We start from the raw sequence: 18,837 nt of genomic DNA on the forward strand, positions 1-18,837 counted from the left end.
CTAAAATTTTGATCGTTTTAGGGGGGAAAAATACGCCCTATGTGCAGTAAAAAGATGGTTACGTTTCAGCCAGGCAGGTTTTTCTATTTTATGCAGGAGACTAAATGATTCCACCCAAACCTCCTTACACTGTAAGCTTATCTGATCTCCCCATAATTCGCCAGCGAGTTTAAAGTCACCATCAGCCTCCTCCTCAATTGCCCAGTACCAAAGTGCAACCTCCTTCGCACCTCCAGGCCTAAGCACAAGGAGTTCATCAATGTTACTATCTTTACCCAAAAGATTATCTTTCCTAAGTTGTGCCTGTGCCCAACTCTTCATCTGAATATATTTGAATCTGGAAAGACCTGGGCCCGCTAATCCCCGTAGATCTTCCCAGGGCAAAATATATTGCCCACGCAGCACGTCTCCCCAGTTATAGATACCCGAATCCCTCGCCGGGATAATCAAGTTATCCTGAAAACAGAGGGGTGTACCAGGGGAGTCCCATATTGGCGCAAAGTTTGAAAAATAGCTAAGCCCAACTTTCTTTCTTATAGATGCCCAGCATTTGCTAATGAGTAAAGAATTTTTAACTTAATTTTGAAGAAAAAAATGTGATCTCCAAATTTAAACAAAAAACCTTCTTCCAGTTGGCCTTCTCCCTTCAACATGGCCCGAAACAATTCTCCGCCTGATATATTAGTAGCTACCTCTAGAAGCATTCGCGAATGCGAGAGCTGAAAGGCCCATTCATAATATTGTAGGTCCGGCAAAGCCAAACCTCCCTTTTCCCTCCTCCACCTGAGCTTCTTCCACGCAAGTCTTGTTGTTTTAAATTTCCAGATGAAAGAATTTAATTCCTGTTGGCATTTCTCTATTTGCTTGATGTCGAAAGCCAAAGGGATACTATTAAAGAGAAATGTAAACTTAGGCAGGATGGACATTTTTACTATATTAATCATCCCCAGAATGGACAAAGGGAGGAGAGTCCAAGATTTCATCTGCTTTTGGCACTCCCTAAACACCCGATCTAAGTTATGTTCAGGAATCTTGCCTACCTCTTGCGCGATTCTTATCCCCAAATATCTCAAAGAAGATCCTACATTAAGTTGTGAATTAGGGATATTCCAAGCCATGATTTCAGTCTTGTTGGGGTTTATTTTGTAGCCTGAGATCTTACCAAATTCCACCGCCCGGTTAATCACTGTTGGAAAGGCTAAGTCAGGGTCAGCTGTCATAATGAGGATATCATCAGCATATAATGCCACCCGCTTTTCCCAACCTCCAAATCTAAAGGGAACGATGTTAAGCTCTTCCCTGAGGACCTGGGCCAAAGGATCGATGTAAAGATTAAAAAGAAGAGGGGAAAGCCGGCAGCCCTGCCTAATACCTCTTGTGATGGTAAATATATCGGTCAGAGAGCTGTTCACCAATAATCTGGCAGTCGGGCCTTATACAAGAGTTTAACAGCTCGGCAGAATCTATTCCCCAAGTTAAATTTCTCCATGACCTCAGACAGGTAAGCCCAATTAACCCTGTCGAAGGCTTTGGTTGCATCGAGGGTTAGAACAGCGAGCGGGAGTGAGAAGGTGGATGCCATGTCAATAGAGCCGACCAGGTCGTACGTTAAGTCCGATAATTGATGGCCTTTGATAAAGCCTTTTTGATCCGGGTGAATAATAGTGCTAACCACACCCCCCAACCTATTTGACAGGATGGAAGCGAAGATTTTATAGTCGCTATTGAGGAGTGAGATAGGGCGATAGGACCCGCAATCAGTTGGATCCTTACCGGGCTTAGGAATCAGCACTACTGTGGCCTCACTCCATGAGCTGGGAGGGTTATCACCTTTAATAAGTATATTATTGAAGACTGTCACCAAGATAGAAACAATGTCTTCCTAAAGTAAATGATAGAGCTCACCTGGCAGCCCTTCCGGACCCGCCGCCTTCCCTCGTTTAGACTGGGAGATGGCTTTGCTTACTTCCCCCTCTGTGAAAGTAATCAAGATTAATTGGGTCAATGTTATTGAATACTGTTTAGGAAAAGATGTATTGTCACCACATTTTTACGTGAATAGGTTTGCTACTTGTAAAAAATCGAGTTATTAGTTGAGAGGGGTAGAAGACTCACTCAAATAATAAACTCAATGCTTGCCAGGGCCACAAAAATCTCTAAATTAACCGGTGCTTACCTCTTTAGTAGCTTGGAACAAAAGCAGTCAGTCATAACTTAAATGCAATGTGTAAAGTATTTTTGGAGCGCACAAATAGCAATAAGAAACAACACAACAAAAGAAAAATTCCTATACAATTTACAATTACAAAAATGGAGTACATTTTCATGAACAAAATGACACCAAAATAGCAAACATCTAATCAGCAGAACTGGAGATAACTGGAGATAAGAAGCATCAATTGCCAATTTTGGGTATCTGTTTACACTGGATCAGACCAAAAGTAAAAGCTCAGGCCAACAGTGATGGACCCCTGGCTGCCCACAGGATAAGTTCGACACGCTTGGAGTTGTACCTTATGCCCTTAATGTGCGTTCTCTGCAGAATTGCTTTGCCAGGCTTTGTATTGCTTGGCCTAAGATCCAATGAAACTGCAACTTTGTGGCATTGAGGGCATTTGGATCACTCAAAGTCAGATCCGATAAAGCACTCAGTTAGGAGTGGGGCGGTTCTGTGAGGCTTAGCGTCACTTTGTGCTGGATCTGGTGCAGCTTTCAGATGGGATGGTACATCGTGGCTCCGCAAGGCTCAAGAGTGCAAGCTGATGAGCTTTAAGCTGTGCAGCAGGGCTCTACAGGGCTCTGAATCACTTGGTGTCAGATGTGGTGAAGTCTTCGAGTGAAAGCTGCACAGATCAGTGATACTCTACAACGCTTCCCTCAGATGAAGCTTTCAATTAGACAGAAAGGAAAGCTCTCTGATGCCAGAAAATGGCCCAGGACATGGTAGGCACCTCCTGAGGATCAGGACTGACTCCAGCAGATGCCAGCAGAAAGGCTCAAACTGGTCCAGGCAGGCCCAGTTGACGCCGGTCAGCTCGGCAGGTGCATTGAGTCCTCTGGAAGCTTGTTGTATCCATGTAGCTCACACCCAAGGTCAGCAGAGTCACATTGTATTCACTTTGGGTAGCCTGAGTTCAAGACAAGCAGGTTCAAACTTTCTTGCTGAGTCAGAAAGGCAGTACTCTTCCTCAGACAGAAGGGCATCCCTTCTTCTGACTCTGTCATAGGTCCAGGAATATTCAGATAAAATGATCTGAATGTCTTATTTTAATACCTAGTGCCAGTTCATGTTACGCAATATCCTGGCCTACCCTCAAAATTAGTCTGGTCAGTTCTTCCCCTTACCCTGGGTTTGATTACAAACTGTCTAGGGGGAAAAAGGCAGGGCACACTTGTTGTCAGGTTCCTTTGTTTGTGCTCCAGGCAGAGCACTTTGAAATCTATTCAGAGCAGGAGACAGATCCCCACCAGCTATTCTGTCAGGAAGACTCACTCTACTCATACCAAGTCCCACTTTGTTCTCATGTCTGGAAGAAATACACAAACCCCAACAGCATGGCCATTCACAGTGAAGTGACCCAAGACACTGTCAGAAAGGCAAATTTGATTTTGTCAGGAAAATGCCAACTTTCTATCAGTGGTATTTTCAAATTCTAACTTAAAAAGAGAATTGCAAATTCCAATTCATTTGAGTGTAAACATCATGAAAATGTCCCCAATCTGAAGATAGCACTTATAGAAAGTCATCCCAGTGTTAGTCTATGGACGAGATAAGCATTGCAGCAGAGAGCATTGCAGCAGAGAAAAACAACTTTAGAGGATTTTAATTGTCAGGACATGTAAACCTTAACCCCTTCGACGCTCATGACGAGCTGGGCTCGTCATGCAGTAGCCTCCCAGCACGCTCATGACGAGCCCAGCTCGTCATGAATAATGGGTTTTTAAAAAACTCAGCGCAGGAGCGGACCTCATCGAGCACCGATGTGGTTAAACACACATGTTCTACTTTCTAAATACAATTTACCCTGCCTTTGACCCTCTTGGACCTACCTTAAGGGTGACTATAAGTATTAAAAAGGAAAGTTTGAGCCAGGCAAAGGTTTATTTTGCTAGGTCAAAAGGGCACTTCAACATTTCAGTACAGGCTGCAGTGGCAGGCCTGAGACATGTTTGAAAAAGGCGACTTTATTGAGTGGCACAAGGAGTGCTGCAGCTGACTAGCAGCATTAAATGTACAGACCCAGGTACATATATTACCACAAACTTGGGACGTGGAAATAAATTCAATGATTTGATTGATTGATTTGATTTTGATATTTATATAGCACAGCAGTCACCCAAAGGCATCAAGGCACTAGAGAAAGGCCGTAAATACACCGGAGTCCAGAAACAGAGACGTTTAGCTGTAAACAGCCAGGTCTTTAGGGCTTTTCTGAACGGGAGCAGAAGAGGGATAGATCTAAACACCAGGGGTAGGGAATTCCAGAGCTTACTTGCTGCCACTGAGAATGCCTTATACCCCCACTTTCTCTTCTTGATTCTTGGTACCAGTAGTTGCCTCTGAAATTAAAAGCAAAGTAAACGGCTGGGGGAATGCCATTTGAACATGGTCTTCAGCCTCAAGGGGATGAAGCGTGCAATGACTTATGGACCATACACATTTAATGGGAAAACATTACAATGTGTTAAGGAGAGATATTCCTACTGGTTAGAAAGGAAAGCCTGCACAGAGTCCTAAAACCCGCAACAACAGGTTCAGCAAAAGAAGGCAGGGGAAGGGAAATATCTGTGTGAGCCTGCAAAAAGGTACCGGGCCAACAGTTTTTTTTGTTGTTTTTTTAGCATGGGGACTTTGCTAAGCAGGCAGCCCTGAATGTTCTTTGACCTCTAAAACATGTTACATTGGTGTACTCTTAATTAGCATATTGAACATACCTATAAGTCATGAGTATATGGTACAACGTGCACCAGGGCCTGTAAGGTAAATGTCACAAGTGGACTGGAGCACATATTGTTCCATCCACTACAGTAGCAGTGCAAACATTACTGTTGGCCTACCAGTGTAGCTTGCTTAGGCACTTTTAAAACTACAAAATCAAACATGTCAAAATAACCTAATTTGACAGGCCTACCCCCTCCTTTTAAATATAAATATCACCCCTAACTAACTAGGCTTTAATAACTATAAGGCAGTGCACATTGTATTTAAAACCAGGACATGTAAAAGTTACATTTTAAATATGCCCTTACAGTGAAAAGACCTCAAAAGCCATGTTTACATTAGCAGGGTTAGCTGTCCCATCGGAACCAACACGAAGTGACCTGAAGCCCCACACAGCCTTGCCCTACATCAGCTAGCCTCATCTGAATCAACGCGGAGCAACGCAAATCCTGTAAAATGCCGCTTCGTAGCTTCATTGGAACTGACAACAGACAATAGTAACCCTTGCAAAACAACCTTGCGCAGAACGCACACCCTGGATTTAAATGACTTTGTCCAGTAGGTCTTAATGTGTCCGTGTAGCCGGACCATACTCCATCACGGTCAACCAGTAACCCAATTTCCAACACTGTCTATTATTGAATCATCGTGTAGCAAAAAATGCTTCGCACCTCTTCATAATTTATTCATGTTTCTTTATTATGAATAAGTACATCTTTGTAAATTAATTTAATGTCCACAGTCACCGTGGTTCTTAACACCCAAATCCACAGTGAATTTCAGCTCAAGCCCTTTTTTAGAGTGTTAGCATTTCAACTCTGTAACCAAAGAAGACAACAAGCTGTTCAAGTTATTTATGTTCCATGTATTACAAAACAGTTGATGTTCAAAAATTGTATTTCAAAACAAGGCAGAATTTGTGTAAATCTTTATGGACTGCTTTGGTATTACAAGCTCCAACAAGAATGTACCATCTGATGGCGAGATCTCAGATATGCCCACACAAAATCTGAGATCTCGCCATCAGGCCATGGCCAAGACTAAGCAGATCAATAAGGTTAGAGCTGGAGGGCCATCCTCTTCTAATCTGGCAACCGTCCACTGGAATGAGCTACCCTTACGGATGAATATCTGTCCTTTAGGAAAACACTGCAAACATGGCTGTTCCCCAAAACATAGCCAAAGTTATTTACTACCATTTTGACTGTGGTCCTAAACCCTAACCTGTGAGGAAAATCACAATTTTCATATTAGAATAACGCTTTCCTAGCGCCGTAATGTCCCTTGGGATGAATAATGCGCTCAATAAATACAAATACCCTGTAAGCCATCACATAAATCTGTTGACAACGATCGTAGCTCATGGCATGAATAATCAGCTAAGCTGAATGTATTAAGTCTACTAGGAAGTAGAATCCAAGTGCTGGGCAACTATCGATTTGTGAAATCATTCCTATATTGTATATTATTCCCACAATTTATCATGAATGTGAATGATTAGCACATCTGTGACCATAAACTACAAAGTGTGTCATCATAAGATAGCTTGCCTAACTACTGCTGTGTGTGTTATCCTGAACATTATAAGATACCATAAAGTACTATGTAGTGGCAGTATGCTGTAGAACACTAGCTTTTTGCAAGCTCCTTTTCCTCAATTGTTTATTGCCCCATGATAGTTGTCTATTACCCGAAGTCAGCTTATCCTTCTACCAGTCAGTGCTTTATTTGAGCCGGTGGTTGCCAGTGTGGGGCACAAGCGCGCATTTTTGGGGACCAGAAGTTATTTTTCCGCATCAGTCATTTCCAGAGGGCAACAGAGGGTAAAACAAACAAAGGGGAAAGATGGAGGAAAAGAATGACGAGAGTAACATCACAAAGGGGAGAGCAGGGAAGGCAAGAGTGAGATAAATGGGCAGGTATATGTCTGTGAGTGGAATAAAGGCGCATTACGAGTTTTAACACTATCAGCCTTGGTATTCCATGCACTAACTTTAAATTGCATCGGCCGCTGGCTTCTGAGAAAAGCTGAAAGCACCAACACTCCATGCCAATTGTGTTCGGTGGTCATACTGAAGTATACTGACTGAGCACCCATGACTCTATGAATGTTTGTTCAAGTGTGCTAGGTAAACCACTCGAATGCCAAATGTTTTCTTCATCCTAAAGTGTTGATGATGACTGTAAGTCATGTCTGCTGTTTCATCCATCACTATACAGTTCGTGCCTCATTTCACTCTTGCAGGTTCCTTTCAATTTCTGCTTTCTCTCTTTCTCACTATTTCCTGTCTTTCTCTTCCTTCCTTGTTTTTCACATTTCTCTCTGGATCAAAGCCCAATTAAAAATATTTCCTCTTTCGCCAAAAAAGAGCGTGGCCTTATGCCCCACCTCATGCCACAGCACTAATTAGCACATTTCACGTTTTTGTTTTACACAAAGTGTCTTTGATAGGATCATTTTTAGGACATTTACATTTTACACAGAAACTACACGGTCATTTGGAAGGTTTTGGATGATAATCATTAGGACCCCACATCCCTTGATCCAGTCCCATGCTTCTGCTTACGTTGTCTTAACTTCAAAATGTGGAATAGCTATCTTAGAATCCTGTTTCTGTCAGCAAATCTGCCAGGATGAGTGATAAAACTCACAATTGAAAAGTGCAACTTTTCACTGCTTAAGCAGATAGTGGAAAGTTGTTGAGGTAGATGATTCCACTTTATGACAATATATTGAAAAACAACCTCACAGAATAATTGAAGCTTAACAGGGGTATCCATGACATTAGAGCGAGGACTATAAATGAATTACCATAATACTTGAAATCGAAAAGGGACTGCAGGCATATTAATGGATGGAAGATTCTATGTTGGGATTGGAGGCTTGGGATTATGTTTCTCTCTCATTACTGAGTAAAAACACAGCCGCCAATTAAACACTCGAAACGCTTAAACTACTTATCCCAAACAGTGACAGCACAATGTCTCATCCAATCACAGGGATTGCATCTCCCTATGTATGTCTGTAACACGAAAGTCCTTCCTCTTTCTTTGCTGCTGCAGCTTTATATAAAGTGCCTAATAAAGTGCACTTTATTATTATTAATGAGCGCTTGCTTTGTGTGTATTGTTGCATTTTATCATTTATGCTATCGGTATTTGGCGATCGAGCATTCCGCTCAAAGAAGACTTGGCATTTGCCCAGTGCACAAACCAGAATGGAGCTGGGATTGAAGCAGTCTTGCTGCTTGGAGAGGGAATGAGTCCTCTTTTGATTTCTGTCTCCGTGCATGATCGTGAGGCCGATCTGGGAATTATGTTCGTCCGATGTAATATGCAGAAATACCCTGTGAGGATCAAATGGAAGAGAATCTGGTGGTAGCACTGGATACCCATGTGCAAGATTCCATTAACTGTGCACTGATTAGGGTTCTGAGGCCATTTACACAACCACTGACCCATTATGGGTGGGGAGTTGTTGGGGACCACTGCCGACTCCTTGCCTAGTAACATTGCGCACAATGAAATGGGCTTTGCCTGGAGATCCCCTGCAGGGACTTCTTCCTCAGTGGAAGTCCTCTTGCAAAATTGTCGCTTCGGTCCACCGGGACAATAAATATGGGAGCACGCCACCTCAGTGCCCTTTGGGGATCTCATGGACAACCCCAGTGGTGAACTTGGCTTCAGAGTCATCTTCTCCCTAAATTGATTCTGAAGCTCCCAAGGGGGTTAAGCAAGCAGCGGCAAAATGTAAGTGTAAATCACATCATTCCACATCGTTGGTAACTGTCAGTTTGACCCAGAGAATATAGTTCAGCCATGTTCCACCGATGGGTACCTTGTATGGAAGTGGCGTATTACGTCCAGGACAGACTGTGCACAGGGTCTGAGTGTGAGGTGCATAACACCTTGAGATCAAAATGTCATTGATCCTCTCTGCTTGGCAAAGTCGCTGATGCGCCAGAACTGGACCTCAATATTGGGACTTTTCTCCCACAATTTGCAAAAAGGCCTGGATATGGCATGGCATGGATGCCAAGAAAAACTGTTGGATCTTTCCAGTCCAATTACTAAGTTCTTAGATTTGACCGTCCAGGTGAAGGAGGCAAATTCCCAGATGGATGGTCCTTGAATGGGGGAGGTCCTTGAATGGCCTCAGTGGGTGTTGTGGCTTCTCGGCAACTCTAATTGTGTGTTGCCCACTAAACACCTCAAGTCTTTCGTCATGCAGAGGCAGGCACTAATGCTAATGGTTTACTATCCGGGGACAAATTTGTCAAAGATCTTGGTAAGTATGTCGCCACTTTCTCCACATTGGATAAACCCCAAACATCCATGAAAAAAGTCTATAACAGTGGCCTTTTTGCCAGGGATGGGCGCTTTCAAGGTAGAGTATCAGGCCATGGATCCAACCAGGCTTCCTGTGCTATGCACCGAGGGGCAGAGGTGTCTTTTCTGGCTCCTCCGACTTCTACCACAACAGAGGAGGCTGTTCCCTTGCCCATCGAGGGGGGTACATGGTGTCGGAAGCACTGCACAGGATTCTCTTATTCAAGTAAGAGTTATCACATCCTCAGAGGCTGGTGGGGGGGAAGGGTACAGTTGTTCCTGCACAATCGGAGGGCTATCACTCCAGAACCCTGGGTGTTGCATACGGTTCATGAGTTAAGACTTGAGTTTTACTCCTCCCTTCAGAAAGAGAAGCATATTCCTCCTCTCATTTTTTCCCAAGCAGAGAACGGTTTCATAGACAAAGAGATTTGTTTCCTACTCTTAAAAGAGGAACTAGTAAGGTTTTTACCCCATCTACAAGGGTTTGTCAGCACAAAATGCTTTGTGTGAAAAAAGGACCGGGCTTTTGTTTGGTCCTCAATCTCAAACATTTCAATTCTTGGATAGTGTATTGCCACTTCAAGATGGAAGGCATACACTTACTATGGGATCTCTTACAGGATGGAGATTGGATGGTCTGTCTGGACCCCAAGGACGTTTACATGGCAGTACCCATCTCTGCACCCAATTATTGGTTCCTCCAATTCTGCATGCACCATCACTGGTATGAGTTTACCGCTAGGCCATTTGGCCATTCATCAGCTCCCTGGCGTTTCACCAAGTTCCTTTGAGCAGTAGTTTAATATCTCTGGGAGCAGGCAGTGTGATTGATTATATACCTAGAGGACATTCCTATCATGGTGCAGAGCAGGGACACAGTTCTTCCCTACCTCTCTTGGGCTATTCAGCTCTTTCAGGATCTGGGGTTTGTCGTCAACTCAGAGAAATTGATCACAGTTCCTTTCCAGACCCTAGAATTTCTCGGTTTTCAAGTAGATTCTGTCAAGTCCCAACTTCTATTACCGCTGAAGAAACGGATGTCTATCGAGAAAGAGTTGAGGAGAGCCCTTGCCTCTACGACTATATCATTAAGGATCTTAACATGCCTAGAAGGTCTTTTGGCATCCTCCATCCAGGCTATATTCCCGGGACCCCTTCATTACTGGGCTTTTCAGAGATTAAAGTACTTTGGAAGGGGCTGTCTTATTTGGAGCAGATAGTGTTGTCAGATGAAGCCAGGACAGAAATGTCCTTGTGGTTGGACCAAATGGATGCCTGGAACAGCAAAGCTATTTTTGTGTCAGCTACGGAGGTGGTCACAGAATCGCATGTAAGCCGAAGGGGATGGAAGGCCCGGCGGAGACGGGGGGCAGGTGGATCCATGACAAGCTTAATCTCCATGGGCCATATGTATCATCAACCTTATTTGCAATTCTCAAATAGCGATTTTTAAGAAATCGCTATTTGAGAATTGCAAATAGGTATGTATTTAGAAAATCGCATTTCTTTTGCGATTTCTTAAAATTCCTTAATTGCGCTTCGCAAATTGCGAATCGCAATTAAGGAATAATTTCCCATTCATTCCTATGGGCCAGGAGGCCCATAGGAATGAATGGGAAGGTATTCTCAATTTGCAATTCGCAATTTGAGAATCGCAAATTGAGAATCATTTCAAGGGTGCAGGGGTGTCCAAAGGACACCCAGTTGCACCCCTGAAATATGCATGGGTGCACATGTGGCACACATACATGCCCTAAGGGCATGTATGTGTGTAACATGGCACTTTGAAAATGGAAAAATGTGCATTTTTCAGAGAAATCGCAAATTACCACCAACCTGAAGTTGGTGGTAATTTGCAATTCATTAAGGCAAAATTGCACTTTTTTTGTGCTTCTTACATTGCATTTAAGGAATCGCAAAATTTGCGAATCCTTAAATGCAATCGCAAAATAAGGAATCACAAATTTTGCGATTCCTTATTTTGCATGCAGATTTGTGTGATACATTCCATTTAGTGAAAATGCGTTTGCAAATGCCGAAATTCTGCAAATTTCGGCGTTTGCAAACGCATTTGGGCTTGATACATATGGCCCCACACCACTTGCCTGGAGCTGTTAGCAGGGGCCTTTGCAGTTAACACATTATCCCAGCGCAAGGTAAGTTGTTACATTCTTCTAAGAGTGGAAAACATGTCGGCGGTACGATACATCAAGCATCTGGGCGGGACAAGATCGCGTCTTCTGGTAGAGATCGGCAAGGATTTTTGCCATGATTGTCTCAAGTATTTAATCCCGGTGACAGCGGAGTATATTCCGGGTCATTCCAATGTGATAGTGGACTGGAACTCTTGCTTCCTATGTGATTCCAGCAATTCGAGGCTTCATCCACAAGTTTTTCACAAGCTGGATTGGATGTGGGGTCCATGCACTGTAGATCTCTTAGCATCCCACCTGAATGCCCACCTCCCAGTCTTTTATAATTGTAGACTAGATTCTCTGGCAGCCAATTTGGAAGCTTTTCTCCAGTCCTTTTCTATGATTCAGAGAGTATTCTCGTTGGGGAGTCAGCAGAGCTAGTCCTAATGACCCCTTGAAGGAATGCCCAGTTGTGGTTTCCTATAGGGATGTCGCTGTCTTGCACTCTCTGCCTGTGTGGATTCTCTTCTTCCCAAACCTTCTCTCAGACCCAAACGGTTTCCCTCACTGGTTGGTTACTCGGGCACGCTTGTCCCTTATGGTGTGGAGACTTTTAGCGCAAGACACTATCTACTTCTTGTCACCGGCTTCGGCTCCGTATACAGATTAATGATACGAGACGGCCAGGCGACAATGGGCATGTTGGTCTAGTGAATGGGGTGTGGATTCCATGGGTGCAGGTGTCCATATGATTGTACATTTTTTATCTGAACTTGCTTTTCAGGGCTTAGCCTATAGGAGGATAAACAACTTTCATTCTGCTATTTTTGCTGGACATCTTCAGCTCGAGGGCACATCAGTGGACGAGCATCCTTTAGTATGCAAGGTGCTTAGGGGTATTTGGTTGGTCCGTACCCCACCAACCTAAATATTCCACGTTATGGGATGTTGATTTAGTTTTGCATTTTCTCAGAACTTGGCCGCAAATAATCTCTTGTTATCCGTGAAGCCGATGCTTTTTCATGTAGACATGTTTCAGATGTGAAGGCTCTGGATTTAGCATACAGAGTATTTACTCCCTCAAGGGTACCTTTCTCTATTTTAAAGCACACTAAAACTGACTTGTGTTGTGTCAGTTATCCTAATTTCCCTCATAATCAACAGTTATGTGTTGATAAATGTCTTAAGTCTTACAAGTAGTGTACCCGGAGATTCATAGAGACTCAGCCGGTCAACTACGCATTTCGCTAAAGAAACTTTCTGGCCGGTCTCATCAGGAACTTTGGCTTGTTGGGTTAAATGGCTGCTGGCAGAAGCTGGCATTCCTTTTTTGGGGAACATTCTGTGCGCAGGGCTATAGCCTCTAACACCTTTTCAACTGGTTCTTGCTTGGAAGACATTACGGCTGCAGCAGATTGGTTTCCTGATTCTACCTTCAAGGTATTTTAACATACACCTATGCGGAGGATGCATCGATGGTTGTGGTACAACTTTAAACTAGCATAATCCAAAGCCTTTGGTCCTGACATAGTGTAAAAAAAATTCTAGCTGACTCATCAAGAATGTCAATGCTGTTAAGGACACAGAGATGAGGATTATCCCACCCTCCGAGTTTAAACTCTGTTTAAATGTATAGGATGTTTCCAATGCTAGTGCTACTGCTTTTGCTGCATTGCTTTATTATGGTTATCTATTTGAAATTCCCACCTAAAATTGTGTACATGGTCTTCATGAGACTCAATAATATTTGACATTTCTTTTTTCTCAGGGAACAAATAATAAATCTGCATGAAGATGACACAGGCATCACTGGTTGCTGGTCGGTTGAATGGTTTTGAATGGTGTTCACCTTTGTCTGTTGAATTTAGTTCCAACTGTGGAGTGGGCAAGATCATGTTCCTCATAAAGTTCTCGCTGGACTCAGGTTGAAGGCCTGAAGTTGATGTTCTCAAAGATATAAGAAGGACGTTCGTGTTGCAGACATATATAGGGAAATGGGATCCCTTTAATTGGATAAGACATTGAGCTGGGGGCTCATGGGATATGTAGTTTAACCTTTCACGTGTTTAATTGGCTGCTGTGTTTTTACTCAGTAAAGAAAGAGAACCATAATCCTCGCTACCCTGTCCTGAATAGAACTGAAAATTCTTGATGAGTCAGCTAGAAACTTTTATATCCTTTAGACTAAATACAGGAACTAAGAAGCTCCTTGGTTATTATTCTGGATTCAAGAAGGCCCTGTGGAATGTTTCCAATGAGCTTTTCTAACTGAAAATATTCAGCAACCTAATTCTATAGCAATTCAATTCAATTCAAAATGCTTTATTCGAGTATTACTCATAAAAGCAGACATACAAACACATAATAAAATGCTATTAAATTACAAAGATCGAATATAACATAAGCACATTGAACATAAAAGAAAAAATACAATTACATTTCAGCATACTTCATACAATCACAGGTGCAAAGTTCATTTGATAAAAATCAGGTTAAAATACAATCCAATATCACTGTTAAAAGTCAGTAAAATTTTTAAAATTATTCATCCGAAAAGACACCTCATGTGGGACGGAACAGAGAATAGATAATCTAGCAGTCTCTGTTCAACTAAGCAGAGAGTAGTTACCCTACTAGCAATCTCTGCCTAATTACCCACGCCCACCCCAAATACTTTGCAGTCGCTATTATAATCCAGGTTAGGGAGGTAGATTTTACAATACGCAAGGCTACCATACTACTTTTAGTACCCAAATTTCTACACATAGGTGCCAACCAAACACGTCTAGGAGCGGAATATACATGACAGGAGAACAAAAAATGACCTAGCGTTTCCTTTCCTTCCCCACATACTGGGCAAGTAGGTGGACCTCCATCTCTCCACTTTGATGTTAAGTTGCGTAGAGGTAGAGAACCAGCCCTCATTTGGAAAAACAGTTTCCTATCCATGGGTTTCGATATATAATCCCAATACATTTCATACGTAGGAAACAGCTTAACCTCAAGGAAAGCAGTAGTCATAGACCCATTGTTAGTACTAAGCAAACTCCTGTTTTCAACCCGTTCCCAGAAAAGATTTTTTATAAATAACTTAGATGGGAAGGATGACCCGGCTGGATCGGACCACAATTCATTTAGTCCTAGTTCACATAATGCTAATTTTAGTGATTTAAACCATCTAATTTTGTTAAATCGGTCCGCTTTGATAACGTCCGCAAACCCTTCTGCATAATGTGACAATTCAGGGGTGGTCCAGATTCTACGCCAATATAATATTGGACGAAGTTTACACATTGCCGAGATTTCTTTCCTTCCAAGGTCATATCTAAGAGGCAAAAGGGGACTGCTCTGTGGGGTGCCTGTAAGTTTCCGTAAGAAGTTATTCTCCGATGTCTGTAACTCCTGGAGGTTTTCTTGCCCCCACAACTCCGCCCCATACAATGCTGACCCTATTGCCTTAGCCTCATATATGATCAAGGGAGGTTTGATCGGTTTGGTCAATGATTTACTGTGCTCCTTAACGATGGTACCAGCCAATTGCTTATGTCTTAATACTGCAATGTTTAAATGTTGGTTCCATCTGTTATCATTAGAAATGTGAATCCCCAGGTAGGTAAAAGAATTTACTACTTCAAGGTAACGCCCACCCATGGATATTTTAGATTTAAAATTTCTATAAGGATTAAAAACCATGAGTTTTGTTTTAGCAGCGTTTACTTCCAAGCCGTGGTCACTACAAAACTTGTCAAAAATTACCAGTGCCTTTTGCAGACCGCTAGGGGATTTTGATAAAATTAAGGTGTCATCGGCGAACATTAAAATAGGAACTTTTACACCTGCGAGAGAGGGAGCATCCACAGCCTGAGATTGCATGCGGGAAACAATGCCATTAATAAAAAGGGTAAACAATGTTGGTGCCATTGAACAACCCTGTCGAACCCCACGCTCAACAGGAAAGTCGACAGTGTCATTTCCATAGCCACCCCATTGGATTTTAGCGTAAGTACCCTCATGGAGTCTCATGATCAAGGTCAACAGGGTCATTGGGACCCCCAGAGCTGCCAGCACCTCCCACAATTTTGCCCTAGGCACCAGGTCGAATGCAGCCCGTAGGTCAACGAAAGCTGCGTAAAGACTACCTCCACCCAGTACCACAGTCCTCCACTGGATCAATTGAAAACGGAAGACCTGGTCCACAGTGCTGGTTGCTCTGCGAAACCCAGCCTGAAAAGGAGATAGAACATTCTGGTCCTCTGCCCAATCAAGCAAATTGTTAATAATTACACGCCCCACAACCTTTTGAACAGTGTCAATTAAGCTGATAGGGCGGTAATTACAAGGTTGGTCACGATCTCCCTTTTTATATACCGGAATAATGACAGCACCCCGCCAGGATACCGGAATTTCAGCACCCCTGGCAATGTGATTTAGTAGTAAGCAGATGTATTTACTCCACCTATCGGTGTCATTTAAGAAGACATCCGCAGGGACTCCGTCATTGCCCGGTGCTCGGCCACTATGAACGGATTTCAGGGCAAACAGTACTTCACTCTGAGCAAAGATGTCATCATCTGCAAACAGATAAGTAGGGCAGGAACTATTACCGATTTGGTCCCTGGAAGAGTACTGTTCACTAAAAAATTTGACCCATGCATCATGAGAAACATTGTTATTGGAAGCTTCTGAAGACTTTTCGTAACCCCATTTGACAATGTGCCAAAATAGTCTAGAGTGTTTGCGATCACTTGCACTTTTCAGCTTCTGCCAGTGGGCTTCGTCCCATTCTCTTTTTGCCCTAGCAATACAATTTTTATAATGCTTCCTAGCAGATCGAATCTCACCCAGGTTGTTGCTCTTAATGGCAACTCCTAGGTTGGATCTTGCAGCCCTACAGTCATGATTATACCACTTTGCAGCTCTATATGGACAGACCCTCTTGTTATGTACAGGTTTTAAGAAATAACTTTTAACTTCATTAAAGAGAGTCGTGTGTGCTTTAGTTATGTCTTCATATCCCTGTGAGGTCCCAACTACGCTCTCCAGGGCCGCAATGGCCTTGTCTGCCGCAGCTCCTATTTTTTCGAGGACCTGCTGGTCTGACCTGACACCTGGCCACCTTAACCTGCGCATATCATTAGTTGGAACGATCGTCGGGAGCAAAAGTTGGTCACAAGGGGTCGGTACTATTACTTTAAACAACCATCAATTGTGAGAGACACATAAAGGGTCGTGGTCGCTTTCTGGCCTTGCTGTTACCACCATGTCACTAACAGATGACCATATAGATATGCTACAGATGACATAATCAATGCGACTTTTGTTTCGCCCGTTATTAAAAGTCATGGCAGGGACTCGATCTGACTTGGTTCGACCATTCAAGGCTCGTAGCCCATGCTCCAGGCACATTGCATTTAAGCCTAGTATGTCAGCCGTCCAGCGAGTTATCGGGGGAGTGTCTAATGTGGGGATATCCCATAGCTTATCTTCCTCTACCCTGAGAGGGGAGTCACCAGTGATGAGAGGTTCAAAAGTGCGATTTAAATCGCCTGCAATTAGTATGTTTTTCCCTGCAGAATGTATCTCGAGGAGATTAAAGAGGCTCAAGAGAACCTCAGATATACCTTTGTTTCCACCTCTAGCATAGATATTATAAATATCTATGGAGATGGGTAAATCACTAGTGAGTCTGATGAGCTGGATATCTTTTTGGTCAAGCTCCACACATTTTACAACAGTTTTTAAAGACTGCCTGATCCATATGGTAAGACCCCCCATCGGACGCCCTTTAGGGCCCTTAGAAGCAGGAACATGAAAATGTATGTACCCCAAGGCAAAAACAGGGTCACACGCCCAAGTCTCTTGGAAGATGCAAAGATCGTACTTGTTAATAAATCCAAACCAGTCAGCACAATCCAACTTGGAACATAGACCAGCCACATTCCAAGACAAAAAATTCCCTGTGTTAGTTATCATGACAGAACTAGGGCTTGTAATAGTCTCATGCGTCATCTTTCCACCAGTATCATTACAATTAATATTTTCATTGGATAGGCCTGCTGGATCCACAAAGGGGGACCCCTTAGTTCGATCTTTAGTTAGGTAGCTGGCCTCACCAATGATGCTTTCATCACAGACAATTAGTGGCATAGAGTTACAAATAGGTGGTAGTCAGTCACAAGCATTCAAGTTTGATAATGCAGAGAAACGATTTTCCAACCCCAAGCCCCAGTCCACCGAGGCAACATCCTTCCTCCCCCTCTTAGTCACAATGTTCCATTTGGTTCTCAGAATACTTGAATTCGGACCACTTCCCTTCCTTGGGTAGAAGAAGTCCAAAGTCAGTGGAACAATTGATGTTGATCTCCGCTGTGGTGGTAAAATGTTGGGCAAGATATTAGGCAAAACCCCAGGGTCAGAAAAGTGAAGGACAACACACTCCCCCTTAAACTTTTTGACCCTGTCCCCAATCCACTGAACCCTTCTCGCATTTACGAGCTCTTCCGAGAGTTGCTGCTTTCCCCATGGAGAAATTACCATGTTGTTGGTCAACCATGATAGAGATTTATTTATTAAGGAAGATGTTGTTTCATGTTCTCCTTGGGCCAGGGGAGGGACGTTAGCAAGGACAAGAACCAATGGGGAAGCTTCAACTACAAGCTCAAAAGTCCCTTTCTCAGTGATTGGGTCAGCAACAACGGGAACTGAAATCGAAACATTAGGAGCATCACCAGGGAAGTTAATCTTGGGTACCATTGGAGGATTTGATACAGGGGTAGGAATAAATCCACTATTAACTACAGTGGCTGGTTTGCTCAGAGTAGACTCGATCCTAGAAAAAACAATTTCCGGGAGTTTACCTACTTCGCCCAGAGTTTTTTCTAATAAACCTTCTAATCGGTTAACCTCGGAGGTTAACTTATCTATTTTGCTGACCAGAGGTTTAACTACACCTTTGATTTTTGTATCCATCAATGACAGTAGTTTGTTGAATTGGGCATTTGAAAGTGTAACATAAGCCTCACTAGTCAGATCAGCCTCCTCTTCCTCTGAAAATTTCCTCGGGAGGTTTGCTACTTTATTCTTGGCTGACCTTAAACCCTCCCGTTTTGTCGTAACCTTTTGGTTTTCCCCATTAATCCTCGGGACTAACATGGGTGCTGCAGGGGAGATTGGGGACTCATTACTGGTGGATATCTCTATCAAAGCTTCATTAACACTAATATCTTCAATACCAGCGACAACACCACTAGGCTGGATAATGATAGTATCAGGATGAGAATCAAGATTTTCACCGTTTGAACTACTATTTATCTGAAGTGCAAAAGGATCGTCTGACTCGATATCAATGAGGGGAGATTGGGTAGGTGAATCTATTCCCAAGGAAGATCTCCTGTCACTATTGATTCTTTCTACAACATGTACAAGATA

At 43.0% G+C, this 18,837-nt stretch overlaps 1 long non-coding RNA gene across 3 annotated transcripts in view; it reads right to left on the bottom strand.

The window, feature by feature from the left end:
• Nucleotides 1–18,837, bottom strand: part of LOC144825107 (uncharacterized) — a 572,034-nt gene that overhangs the window by 298,040 nt on the left and 255,157 nt on the right. Inside the window, exon 1 of one of the 3 annotated variants that reach the window (XR_013609273.1) lies at nucleotides 1,906–1,975. The exons of the other annotated variants lie outside the window; for them this stretch is intronic. This is a non-coding gene — a long non-coding RNA (uncharacterized LOC144825107). Of the gene's footprint in view, nucleotides 1–1,905; nucleotides 1,976–18,837 lie in introns of those variants that run through there. 3 annotated transcript variants of the gene reach the window in all.

This window comes from Lissotriton helveticus, chromosome 3_1 (genome assembly GCF_964261635.1).
Source record: "Lissotriton helveticus chromosome 3_1, aLisHel1.1, whole genome shotgun sequence".
NCBI lineage: Eukaryota > Metazoa > Chordata > Amphibia > Caudata > Salamandridae > Lissotriton > Lissotriton helveticus.